Below are 14,050 nucleotides of genomic sequence, written 5' to 3'. Positions count from 1 at the left end.
ATCATTTTACCCTTATCTTTCGCGACTGTTACGAACCACGCCTACTGCTACGCCTACTGTATTGAATGTAATATATTTTGTTTAACTATATATATTGTGCACTGTTATTAAAAGTTACCCTTGTCCGTTCCCAGATCCTGCCCCCGGCAGCTGCCATCCTATTCCCGTACAGGCTGTCCTGTTCCTGTCCTTTATGCCTGATTAAAGCCTGTAAACTCCAGCTACCTCGAATCTTGACTCTTATTGATTGAGCTACCTGTTTATTGATTATTCTGAAAAATAGATCCGGTAATAATTTATTTATTTACCACACTGTGCTCATGGGAACAGTCCAGCCCGAACTGCCAAGCCATGCCTTCCCTTGACCGGAAACAAGCTTCCTAGGACCGGTTTCTGGCATTCCAGCCTTCTTCAGCCCGGCTTGCTTGAATCCAGTGGCAAAGTGAGCAAGGGACTCACGTCTGAGCATACCCTGCCACACTTATGGCGGCCAAAGCGGTACAAAAGGGGGTGGTGATGGACGGAGCATCTGAACCAATCAAACACTCGCACCCAGTCAAAAGATCTGGGTTTGATCCATCACCGTTCTTTAGCCCACTCTGCCACCCCAGTTCAGACATGGCTATATGCAAATCAGTCTGACCCTGTGCCTCAAGGAAACAGTCCAACCCGAACTGCCAAGCCATGCCTTCCCTGGACCGGAAACAAGCTTCCGAGGACCGGTTTCTGGCATTCCAGCCTTCTTCAGCCCGGCTTGCTTGAATCCAGTGGCAAAGTGAGCAAAGGACTCACGTCTGAGCATACCCTGCCACACTTATGGCGGCCAAAGCGGTACAAAAGGGGGTGGTGATGGACGGAGCATCTGAACCAATCAAACACTCACACCCAGTCAAAAGATCTGGGTTTGATCCATCACCGTTCTTTAGCCCACTCTGCCACCCCAGTTCAGACATGGCTATATGCAAATCAGTCTGACCCTGTGCCTCATGGGAACAGTCCAGCCCGAACTGCCAAGCCATGCCTTCCCTGGACCGGAAACAAGCTTCCGAGGACCGTTTTCTGGCATTCCAGCCTTCTTCAGCCCGGCTTGCTTGAATCCAGTGGCAAAGTGAGCAAGGGACTCACGTCTGAGCATACCCTGCCACACTTATGGCGGCCAAAGCGGTACAAAAGGGGGTGGTGATGGACAGAGCATCTGAACCAATCAAACACTCACACCCAGTCAAAAGATCTGGGTTTGATCCATCACCGTTCTTTAGCCCACTCTGCCACCCCAGTGCAGACATGGTTATATGCAAATCAGTCTGACCCTGTGCCTCATGGGAACAGTCCAGCACAAACTGCCAAGCCATGCCTTCCCTGGACCGGGAAGTGCCCAACTGAGAACTTCAGGAAAGTACTGCTGCTGGAAGAGGAGAAAGTGTACGGAGGAATCCAAACATGGATTGTTGAAGAGAAGTACCTGAAATCAGAGGCAACATACTCTATGCTACTCAGGGGTGACCAGGAGACTTGGAAGACGAATGCCCTCCAATGTAGGGTGCCTCAGAGAAGATATTGATGATCTTACCTCTGCAGCTGAGAGGACCAGGCACTGCTGAGGAAGACCAGGACCCGGATACAAGCTGTCCCATGAAGGATGTTGAGTGCCGAGGGGTCGGTGTATATCAGGAGCACCAAAAAGTCGTTGCAAATGCAAATCATGCAGGAAGTTGAGAAGGTACAAAGTTGGGACCAGCTCGGTCCAGGGGACCCACCACAATCAGAGGAGTAAGAGCAGGCCCTGAGCAATCAGGAGAGCCCAAAATAATCAGGTTTGACCTTCAAGTGGACCCACTGGCCAGAGGCACTGGAGTCACAAGAGGATCTCAAACAGCTCACCAAAAGATGCAGGCCAAGATGCACAAAATGTAGTGTGGCCACAGATTCTGGTCACTGAAGGTGCTTGAGGTTGGGGCTACTTGTAGCCCGAAGATCTTCCTGCAAAGGTGACAGCAAGCCTTTGCAACTGCAAAGGGAAAACATTACTCAGGGGTTCGGTTATTGCAACCCCCACAAGGATTACTGGCCTCAAACTTGGTGAGATGGTAGAGCAGGCATCAGGAGCTGTGGAAAACCACCACCTGTGATGCAGGGCCAATGGATCCGGGGGCACTCAGGATCTGTTGCAGTGCCTGCGAATGCAGGGGAGTGACTCCTTCACTCCAAGAGAGATTACTTCAGTTGTGTTTGATGCTTCACAGGCCCTGGAAGCTTCCTGTATGATGCCAAGGCACAGACGATGCAGCACACTTGAAGGCAGACAAAGTCAAGGCCAAATGTAGGACAAAGAAGTCCAGAGTGCCCAGACCGTAGAAGTGGAATTGTGTCTGATCTGAATTTTATCCCATGTTTTATTCCATGTTTTTAGTTTTATTTTGCGGCAGAATTCAATCGCTTCAGTCTTTAGTTTAACAAAATTTGTGTGTCTGGCTGGAACAAAAGTTAAACCTTTTTCCAAAATACTTTTCTCTTCAATTGTCAAGATTTTATCAGACAGATTGTATATTGGAGATTTTACCAGTTCTTGTAATTCTGCCAGTGCGTTGACATTTCCCATGGTTGCTGATTGTACCTGGGACGTCCTCTCGTTTGCGGCTGGCCTCTCCCTAAAAAAGGTGGTTGTTGTTGTTGAAAACCACCTCTTTTATTGCCGTTACGTCGTTTATCACTATTGTCACTCTCACTGCCACTGGACGACGAAGTGTCAGAAAAGGTCATAAAGTTGTTGGACGATCTACCCTCTCCACTTTGAAAGCAATCACCCCAGAAATTTAAAGGAAAATCTGCCATTCGGACAATACCTGAAAATGAGTATGAAATATCAGAGATGAGTATGAGATTCATGCTAATCGACTCACACAAAATCTTTTAGAACGGGGTTATCCAAAAAAGCTCAATGAAGAGAGCGTGGTGGACGCCAAGAGAGGAACTGCTAAAAAAGAAAGATAAAATTCCACTGGAAAGGTTGGTCTGTGTTTCAACTTATTGTCCGAACTCCAATCTTTTGAAGAAAGTTATAAATCAAAACTGGCATCTCGTTCAAAACCTGGAAGAGACATTGAAAAATAAACCCTTATTTGCATTTAAAAAAGATCAAAGCGTCACTAACCATTTGGTTCGTGCGGCTATCCCAAAAAAGAAACAACCCTCAGTAAGAACAATGCTAGGCTTGCCTCCAGTTCAAGGTCACCATAAATGTGGTACATGTGTATGCTGTCCTAATACTGAAGAAGGAACAATATTTAAGCACAAACAATCATTCTGGAAGCACGAGGCTTTTACAAATTGTAAGTCGCGTTATGTGATATACGGTATCAGATGCCCGTGCGATATGGTATATATCGGTAAAACAAACCATGAAGTAAGAAGCCGAATTACCCTGCACAAATCACGAATTAAAAACAATGTACAGACAGCACCTTTAGTCAGTCACTGGAAAGCAAAAAATCATACAGAATCAGACATCAGATGGACGGTATTCTCGAAAATTTAACAAGATCCCCGTGGAGGGGATATGGAAGAAAAACTGGCGAAAAGAGAGGCAATGCTGATTATAAAATTTAACACAGCAATATATGGCCTGAATGAAATTTCTGAATTATATAGGCTATCTTAGCCACTCTCAGAATGAGAAAATGTCTATAGTCCTAGTCCAAAAAAACCTTCGCACAACATATGAACAATTTTTACTACAAAAAGCCGCCGCAACCATTACATATTCCACGCTGGAACCAGAAACAAGTCTTTCAGTTTCTTCACCTATAGGACCGATCTGAGGTGAAAATGGGGTTAATCACTTAAATCTTAGGAGTTATAATAAATGTATGGGCAGACTATACAATCATTTCAACAATTAAATTATAAGTCGGGAATATCAAAAAACACGCATAGAACTTATGAACTACAACTCCCAGGTGGAAAAAGAAACAGGAAAACGTCGCCGCGTAATGACGTCATACACGCCATCAATCACAAAAAACAGGAAGACCGCAAACGCCAAACACATCATGATAGCTGGAAAGCATAGGACGCGAACGCCAAACCAAACGGTAAGCGAAACTCCGAATCTCCGCTAAAATTGCAAGATACGGCAGAGCCTTTCATTCAGGCATGCACATAGACGCCTTATAAACCAAAAACTCGCTTTGCTTCCCCAGACAGAGAGCCCAAGACAAAAGTTAAGATATACGGCAAAGGCTTCCAAGATAACAAAGAAATTCTGGTGCCCGACAAGTAAGTCCCCCAAATTATTTCACACAACTATCATCTCATTGAGACATCAAGACAACTGACGCCCCCCTTCTTTTCATCTTGTAGGAAACAAAAATGCAGCACTAACACAACTATATTCTGGAAGTACACATTAACCTACAGTGTGAGTATGATCAAGGAACAGATTGGTGTCTAGCTACGTGTATAGTGTTTAAACAAATAAGTGGTTTCATTTTTTTTGCAGGTTTTGTGTGGCAAACTTAGGTTTCTTCTCTTTTTGATTTTTCCAGAGTCCTTCTCCATCTACTGTCACAAGGCAGAGGTAAGACAGACTAACTTTTAGAAATGCGAGAACAGAATGCTCCTAGCAGTCAATCTAAAAAACCTTCCCCCTCTTTTACAGATATGTGGTCCTGATGAGAACACCCCCTAATAAGGGTGTTCAAAACGCGTAGACCGGCCCTTCATACAGCCTTAGGAACCTTCACAAAGTGTAGAATTTTCTAATTCGAAAACGTCATCCCAAGGCTGCCTATAATTCTTAATCAATTTTTCTGTACAAATGAATGTAAAAATGTATACTGTGTAAATAGAAAGTGTGGTTGACTCTAGTGAGTCTGGATGAATGTTGGTATGGAAGGTTTGAGAGGATAGAATAAATGTTAGTTTTGATTTTGTAGGTTGTGTCAAAATAGCAAATGTCAAGAAATGTATATAAATGTGGTGATGTCATATAAATAACAAAAATGCTGTTTTGGTAAAAAAGAATAAAAATATAAAGTTTTAAGTCAGACAGAAAAAGAAGTCTTGGGAATATGGTGTTTTGTTTCAATATGTTACTATACTTGTTCTAATGTAAAACTGCAGTACTGGTATTCGTTTTGTCATATAGTTAAGTGAGGCTTGACCTTACTGCATTGAGCCCAAACCCTCTTTTTGGTTTCAAACTACTAGAAGTTGGCCTGTCTGTGCAGTGACTGTCTGGCTTGTGATTGGCTGGAGCTGGCTGGTGAGCCCGGCTCCAGGAGTCAGGATGGGTCTGCCCTGGTGGTGAATGGGAGATCTGCATGTTTATGGCCGGGGAGGGGTGCACCTGGGACCTGAATAGGGCTGGGCTTTCCCCTCACAATGCTGGCTCCGCCCCCTGTGGGGTGTCTGATGTCCCTGACCCTTCCTGTGAATAGGCAGAGGGGCTGAGCAAAACAAAGTGCTCAGGAACCAGTTGTATCTGGTTCGCCCCTTGCCTGCACCTTTGTAGACACATGATTTCTCTGTATAAAAGAGGAGCTGTGACCCCATGAAAATGTTCTTGTTTCCTGACTTGAATCTACCAGGGGCGTGCTGCTGCTGGGGCCCAGGGAAGGCTTGCCCAGCCCCTGGATGCCTGGAGGACCCCTCTACTTCCTGAACCCTGACAGAGTGGGGCTTGCTGATGGAGGGACCGCCATGGGGGCTGTCTCCTTGCTGGAGTGCCCTGTGTGCTGGCCCCTGGGCCCTGTATTGCCCCCCCCTGTCCTCCAGGACCTTTTGCTGTGCCTTTGCCCTTACCCCAGGGCTGTGGCTGCCCCTAGCTTCCTGTGAGCGCTTTATTTTAGCCTAGCAGTGCTGAGCTTCCCTCTGTCCTGAGGGAATCCCCGGTGTAAGGATTCCCCCCGAATTTGCCGGTGCGCAGGTGCCCACCCTGCGTCTTCGAATACTTTTTATACATTTATAAGGGTGCCCACCCCGTTTATAGGTACCTTAACAGGTGCCCACAACCCCTTTCTACTTTTATGTCCTCGAGCCAGGGAGAGGACATCTCCCACGGCCCCGGGCTCCCATAGCTGTGGAGAGCCCCGGGGCCGCCAGTGGGGAGGAGAAACCTTGGTCCCGCCTTTCTGGTCTCCCATGTGGAGAGGGAGACCGGAGTTGTTCCCCGCCCGCATGCTGGCCGCCTCCGCCGCGACCACAGGAGGAGTGTTGCAGCCTGTTGCGGGGCTCCCCTATACTGAAGGAGCCCCGCGGTGTCCGGAGAAGTCCCGGGTCCCAGGAGGGGGCCTGGGTAAAGTACTGATGCATCGCCGCCAATGGGAACAGAAAAGGAGCCCCCGCCAGGAGATCCGGTGAGTGGGGGCTCTTGAGGTGGATGCTGGTGTGAGTCAGAGCGGCCCCGTCTGGCAGCGGGCCGCTCCAACATGGACATGGGCTGTTGTAGAGCCCCGTGTGGCGTCAACGTGGGCAGAGAGAGTATAGAGCCGGCATGGCCCCCACAGGCACAGTAGTTGTTTCCTGGGCCAGGAGGGCCCATGGTTGCCCAAGTCGAGGGGCCATGTTATTTCCAAAATGGGGGCAGAGTTTTGTTAAGAAGCTCCAGTGAGGCCCCCAAAGGCACAGCCGTGCCAGGGCCCATTTTTCCTATTTTGATCAGAGCCCCCGAGGCTCCAGCATGGGTGATGTTTTGTTTCTGAGCCTGCCGGCTCCTGCGAGAGGCATGTTCATTTTCAGAGCCTAGAGGGCTCCAAAGCGTGGAGTATTTGTCCTAGAGCCTAGAAGGCTCCCAGTTGGTGCAGTTTTGGTTCCTGAGGGCTAGTGAGAGCACTGTCACAGTTCTGTTTCACAGCTGCCCAGCAATTAGTGTGCAGTTGCACCGTTTAGGTATTCTCTCTAGGGACATATGTTCTCTGGACTCAGCAGTGAGGCGCACTCCTTCGCCCCTACCTTGGCCTTCCCCAGCTGCGCAGCACTTAGTGCCAGCTGCAGCGTTTACGCCCTGTTTGTGTCCCTCAGCTGCCCAGCAAGTAATGGGCAGCTAGTACGTTTAGGTTTTGGTGCAGTGGCGCAACCTGGACCCTAATATGATTTATGTGCTGTTATGATTCATGTGTCTTACCTACACCGCTGAATGTGTTTTTATGCATCATGTGTCTTACCTACACCTCTGAATGTGTTTTTATGTGTCATGTGTCTTACCTACACCGCTGAATGTGTTTTTATGCATCATGTGTCTTACCTACACCTCTGATGTGTTTTTATGCATCATGTGCAAAGCTTCTAGCCTATACCTCTGAATGGGTTTTCATGCCTCATGTGTAAAGCTTTTAGCCTATACCTCTGAATGTGTTTTTATGCATCATGTGTGAAGCTTCTGCTTGTTCTATGTTCTAAGTGCTAGTTCTACCAAGTGCTTATTCCTGTCAGTGGTCCATGTGGCCCTGTCCTATATGTACATAATCCCCTGTAAATTCTGTCCGTGCCAGTGGCACAGTGTAAATTGTGTGTTACGTATCTAATGTGTTTGGTATAATACAAAGGCTATTTTTATATAACCTTGTATGGAGTTCCTTTTGTGCGGGGCCTGGGATGTTGTTGCTGGGGGTGTGGGCGCAAATGTTTTACACATTGCCTCCAAGATAAGCCTGACTGCTTGTGCCAAGCTACCAAGGGGGTGAGCAGGGGTTATCTTTGGCGGGTGACTAGAGTGGTGGTTTCTGCCTGGCTTTGCTGGGTTCTATACTATGGCCTTGCAGCTTAGGAACATTTCCTGTGTGATTTTTAGCTCCTTCCGTGCTCATTTTGGCTCCCAGCCGTCATGAGTCACAGTAGGCGTGTGCTCATGACGGCAGGGAGCTGTCCGAACGTTGCCGCTCTGCCCATGCAGTGTTAATTCCCTGCCTGTGTGAGAGAATTAATCAGTGGGCGGAGTTCAGACGGCTCCCGGACGTCATGAGCCCACTCCCACCATGATTTGTGTTTACCGGAGCCCTCCTGAGTACGGGAGCGCCACACGCAAAATGGCGGAATTCACCCCGCGGCGAAGGGGTTAACTAGAACACTGATTTTGGGAGTGCTGGAGGCCTCCCTCGTTATGAAATGCCAGCACTGGGTTCAGAAGACATGATAGTCAGAGGCCTGGGGCCAGGTCCCGTTTTCAAGTTTGCACTCAACCGTTTGTGGATTCAGATGCAAATAATGGCAGAAGCTCTTAGGTGTTCCGTTTGCAGGACAGAGGTTGTCTTGAGTGCTTTGTGTTAACCAACACACATGTTCTGCTGTGTTCTATCAGATTTGTAACTCTGAACTGAGAGCACTGCTGGAAACACTCTGCCTCTTAATATGAGGAGACATTAAAGGGAGACTGTGATTAAAATGTAGTGACTTGGTGTAAAATTACATCACCTGCTTTTCCTCAGTTTCAGTTAAAGTTACATTAAAAGCTTAAACGTTTGACTTGTGAGCTAAATTCAGCTAGGTTTCGGATTTAAATTGGCAAAAACAGTGACACTGGTGCTTGACTACTGCTTTGTAAAAGGAAGGCCTGGTTATGGAGGTGATGTTCCCGGACTGGAGCACTTTATGCATTTTTTCTTTTTGTAAATCGTGCTGGGTTTTTGTGCCCAGAAATGGCAGCTGTAAATCACACACAGAACAATTCATCCAAGTGGCGAAAAGCAGCACCAATGTGCCATTCAATTCACCCTTTCTTGTAGCCACTTCTCTTTGACCAAGTTTATTAATTTATGGCTGATGTAAAAGTTATTCTTTTTGGAGGTGGATAATTGACAAAATTTTCCCATGGCCCATTGGCGCAGCCTGGCATGGTAACAATATTTGTAGCTACTTACAGCTGACAGCACTCGACACAATGAACTCCAGGAAATCAAATTACACATGCTGGCCATTACACAATGATGACAAGGGCCACAATCTAATATTTAGACACAGAACCTGCTCTGATGTAAAATTCAATGGCATCCTTAATTCTTCTAACTGACAAATAACCCTCAAATTCCTATAGATGTTTTCAGGTAACTTCAGAAATGTAACAATGCTGTGCTACAGCTGTAGAGCGATCTTAAGAATATTTGAGATCCTGGGCCTGATGATTATTTGGGGCTACCAATGTGGCAGATTCATTGCTAAATTTGCAAAGAACGAGTGTTGGTGCCTGGAAAGTAAGAAAGCTTTTAAGTTAAAAAAAAACTTTATTAAGGAAAAACAAGGTGTCAATTGCAAAATACATGAAAGAAAAAAAGAAGAAACAGGTCATAAGTAAAACGGTAAATAATTAAGTAAAAGCAAGCATCAAAAGCATGGGAAAGAAACAAGTCCAGGGAAAAAGAAGTGCAGGTTCTAAGGCTAGACAAAAAGCATACAATAGTCATAACTGTAGTACAAAAGCATAAATGAATAAAACAATATAATAGTGAAGGAATAAGGAACGTCTGGGGTATTTTAGGAGGTTTGGAAACCTTCTGCTGGATAGGCTGTAGGTGAAAGGAGCGCTTAGCACAGACATCCAAATAAAGCGTGACTGGAAGCCACAAATCCAAACGCCACGTTGCCAGAGTAATAGGAAAAACAAAAGCAGTGTCTACTCTGTAGTTATGGCACACATTATACCACCATGCTTTAAAGGAAATACTTGAAAAATCTTTCCAATTAACAGTAATCTGCTGAAACGCAACAGCTAGCAACAAATCAACAATTTGAACATTGAATGAAACGCCTTCCCAACAAGAGGAAAGACTACGCAAGAAAACGTGAGTATAAGAGAACGGAATGTGAGTGTGAAAAATGTCATTATTTGGTTCCAAACTCACACCCAGAAATCATGAACAAGTCTGCAGTAAAATAGCATATGAAATAGGGTGGCATGAGTAGAAGAGCAAGTCCAACATAAATCAGGAATGGCGGAAAACCTCTTGCTAATTACAGATGGTGTGAGGAGAAGCCTATTGTAAATGAAGAATAGGGATTGTGTTAGAGTAGCTGCTCTAGAGGACTTACGGATTTTGGTCCAAATTTTTGTCCACAAGGACGTCGGCCAGGATGTAGCAAAGTCACACTCCCATTTTTCCCCTTTCTTTAGTTTTGGATCTAAGGGGCTCTGTGTGATGAAGGAATTTGTAAATGGCAGAAGCTTTAGGTGTGGTGCGCAAGAAGGAGTGAAGTTGTGAGGCGGAATCAGGAGGTGGAGAGGGAGTACAAGATTGCGAAAGTCGAGTATATGTAGACAATACTGCCTCCTTAAGCAAGAGAAACTTCTGAGCGGTGGAGGCAGGGAGATGGAAGGATTGACGAAAGGCAGAAAAAGACAGGAATGAAGAGGTAGAGAACAATTGGGAAACCCAAATCAATCCCTGCTTCCCCCACGATTTCCAATAAAAGGGCTTACCATTGATTAAAATGTGTAAATTATGCCAAACGGTGGAATTAAGAAAATCAGCCAGCGTGATGATAGTGGGGGTGGGGGGTAGGACAGGAGCAACTTAGCTGTGAATTTGAGTAGGGGAGAGGACAATGAGGACGGTTTACGAGAGAAGGATAAGCATTCAGTGAATGAAAAGGGTGAGAGTGAAAGACGTTCGATAGTAACCCATAAAGGACATGGATCATCACAATCTTGTAGCCAGAAGGAGGCCTGCCGCAGAAGGAATGCTTTCTGATAAGCTGGGAAATCCGGAAAGTTGACCCCACCTTCCGAACGCATTAGTCTGCTGAGAGACATTCGGGATTTCCTTCCATTCCAAAGAAAGGAGGGCAGGATTGAGTTAATCTTTTTAAAAAAATTTGAATGGATGGGTACAGGGATGTTGGATATTGTGTAAAGAACTATAGGGGACAAAATCATCTTAATAGTATCAAGGCGACCCCACCAGGAGAGATAGAGGGGATGCCATCTGGACGTTAAGTCAGATAATTTCTGGATACATTTGTTCATACACAAAGAAATAGTATCTGGGACTGAAGGGGTAACATGCAGACCTTAATATTTGATATGGGAAGAGCTCCAAGTAAAATTGGATGCACTAAAGTCGGGTTCAAAGGTAAACTTCGTCAGGGGCAGGATTTCACATTTGTCGTTATTGAGTTTATATCCAGAAATGAGGGAGTATTCATGGACTACATCGAGAAAAGCGGGTATTGACTCAGAGGGATTGGATATAAAAAGTAAGATATCGTCAGCGTAAGCAGCCAGCTTAACATGCGACTGCGAGGTATGAAAACCATGGATGTTAGGGTGCTGACAAAGTTTGGAAAGGAAAGGCTCCAAAGCTAGGTGAAAAAAAATGGGGATAAAGGGCATCCCTGACGGACACCTCTTCCCAGGTCAAAAAAGGAGGAAATTAAACCATTGGCGCAGACTGCTGCCCGCGGACTGGAGTAAAGAAGGGAGACCAAAGAAATGACTTTGGGGCCAAAGCCGAATCATTTGAGGGCCGCAAAAAGGTAAGTCCATTCGACCCTATCAAACGCTTTCTCAGCGTCCAATGCAATTGCTGCGATAGAGTGTTGGAGACGCGAAGACTTTGATAGGACATTAAACAGGAGTCTAGTGTTATCAGTAATGAAGCGCCCTTTAACAAAACCTGATTGTTCAACTCCCAACAAATCAGGCAGGAGGAGGTTCAATCTTAGTGCAAGCGACTTGGCAAAAATCTTATAATCAATATTAACCAGAGAGATGGGCCTGTAATTTTTGCAATATTTAACATCTTTCCCTTCCTTGGGAATAAGGCATATGTGAGCATCAGAAAAGGAGCCAGAAGATTTACCTAGGGTGAGAAATGTATCCAAAAGGGAATGTAATTTTGGCATGAGCAGTTTTGAAAAGTGTAAGTAGAATTCAACCCTGAAACCATCCGGTCCAGGGGCTTTATCTTTCTGGAGATGTCGAAGTGCAGCAAGCAGTTCTTGTTGGGATATGTCTACCTCGAGGGAAGTGAGATCAAGAGGAAAATGTTGGGGTTTGTGAATGCTAAAAAAGAAATGTGATAAGGAATCAGAGGAAGGCTGAGTACCAGAGGAGTAAAGAGAGTTATAGAAACTGGAAAATGAAGTTAAAATGTCAGCATCCTTATGTTGATGATTAGAATCAGCATCATAAATGGACTCAATGTTCAACTTATTATGTTTCACCTTCAAGTAAGTGGCAATTTAGCACTCGATTTCAAATGATACAGGGAAGCATCTTCAGTAGATTTCTTATTAAATTGCATTTTGGCATCGACCAGGGCTGTCAAACTGTCTTGGGAATGAGAGTTATAATAAACATGTTCCAATCTCTTCATCTTCTGAAGGAGGTCACCCGTGAATTGTCGAGCAACCTTCCGTTTTGTGGCTACATGTCTAATCACAAAGTCGCTTGTTGAGGCCTTAAAGGCATCCCAAATGGTATGCTTAGACATAGAGGGAGTGTTGTTAATCTCAAAAAAGTTGGTAAAAAATTCAGTGAATGATGTGGTGAACTTAGGGTCTAGGAAAAGAGCGTTATTGAAACGCCATCTTCTAGGACCATCTGCCTTAGGGAGAATATCAATAGAAATAGAGACAGGGGCATGGTCCGAAAATAAAATGGGCCCAATCTCAGCATTAGTAAGAGTCTGGACAATATTATGGGAAACAAAAATGTAATCAATTCATGATTGGGAAAGATGGGAAGGTGAGTAAAAAGTGAATTCTGTCATTGTCGGATTACAGATGCACCAGTAAGTTTATGTTGCGCGATAGTCTGGGCAAAAAGCTTGTGGGATCTATTCGGAATGAATGAAACTTTGGAATTCCTATCAAGGAAAGGATCGAGGGGCTGATTATAGTCCCCCGCCAAAATGAAATTGTCATCCACAAATTTGGTACCATGGGTGGAGAATGTGCGCCAAAAGGCAGGGTCACCACCAGTAGGGGCATAGATGGTGAGAAGAGAGATTGGTACACCTTTAAAAGACAGTCTGACATAAGCCCATCTACCCTCAGTATCCGATTACTGAGTTAACACAGTATAAGAGAGGGATTTGCGACATAATATTGCAACCCCATTACGTTTGCCATCACCAGGGCAATAAAAGACTTCTCCCACCTAAGCCCTTTTAAGGTTAGACGATTATACTTCTGAAAGATGAGTTTCTTGCAAAAATGCAATGGCCACATTTAATTTAGCTAGATGAGATAAGATTTTTTGTCTCTTAATAGGAGAGTTAACACCCTTAATGTTCCATGTAACTGCTCTCAAAGACATGCAGAACAATAGAAACAATGATGAACAAATCGAACAAGTTCAAAAAAGAAATGCAATAGGAAAACATAGTACAATCGGAAAAAGAGCATAGGAGTGAGAAGAAAAAGAGGAGAAAGAAATGACAGAGAAGAAGTCAACATTGAGGATGAAAGACCTGGAAAGCAGATAACGAAAAGATGAACATGAAAGAGAAGAAGACATAGAAGAAAGGCATAAGGAAGAAAAAATGACACCCAGTACCTGGAACAAATGGAGGAAAACCATACTTACAAGGGAGAAGGGTGTGGGGACACAATCAGGAATGAGATCAGACGTGGAGGGAGGAGGGGATGGAGCTACATGGAACAGGCGGGACATCCTATGTCAGCGAGACGCACCACCGGGAGAACGACACGGGGCGAAATGTTAGGAGAATGCACAATAAACCTAAGACAAAAGAAGTATACGATCATGACCAAGTACAGTAGGCGAGGCATGAACAAGCAAAAACAATTACAATAAAATACCATCATACAACAAGGTTAGGAATCAGGTAGGAGCAATAAACACAGTCTGAAAGGCGGAATGATGGACAAGAGGGAACAAAGCCGGAGAGAAGAACAAACACGTCAAAAAAGTCAAGGGGGGAAGGAAGATGAAGGACCGGAGTGATCCATATCCGTTGCTTGACCGGAATTGAGGAAGCTCTGGAGTCGTACAGAATCTTCATATGTCGTAGTCTTATTGTTGTTGGTGACCTTAAAAAGACATGGATGGAAAAGTCCGTATCTGGCTCCAAAGGAACGAAGAGTAGGTCGCCTA

This window comes from Lissotriton helveticus, chromosome 4_1 (genome assembly GCF_964261635.1).
Source record: "Lissotriton helveticus chromosome 4_1, aLisHel1.1, whole genome shotgun sequence".
Classification (NCBI taxonomy): Eukaryota; Metazoa; Chordata; class Amphibia; order Caudata; family Salamandridae; genus Lissotriton; species Lissotriton helveticus.
This window is presented reverse-complemented; position numbering follows the sequence as displayed.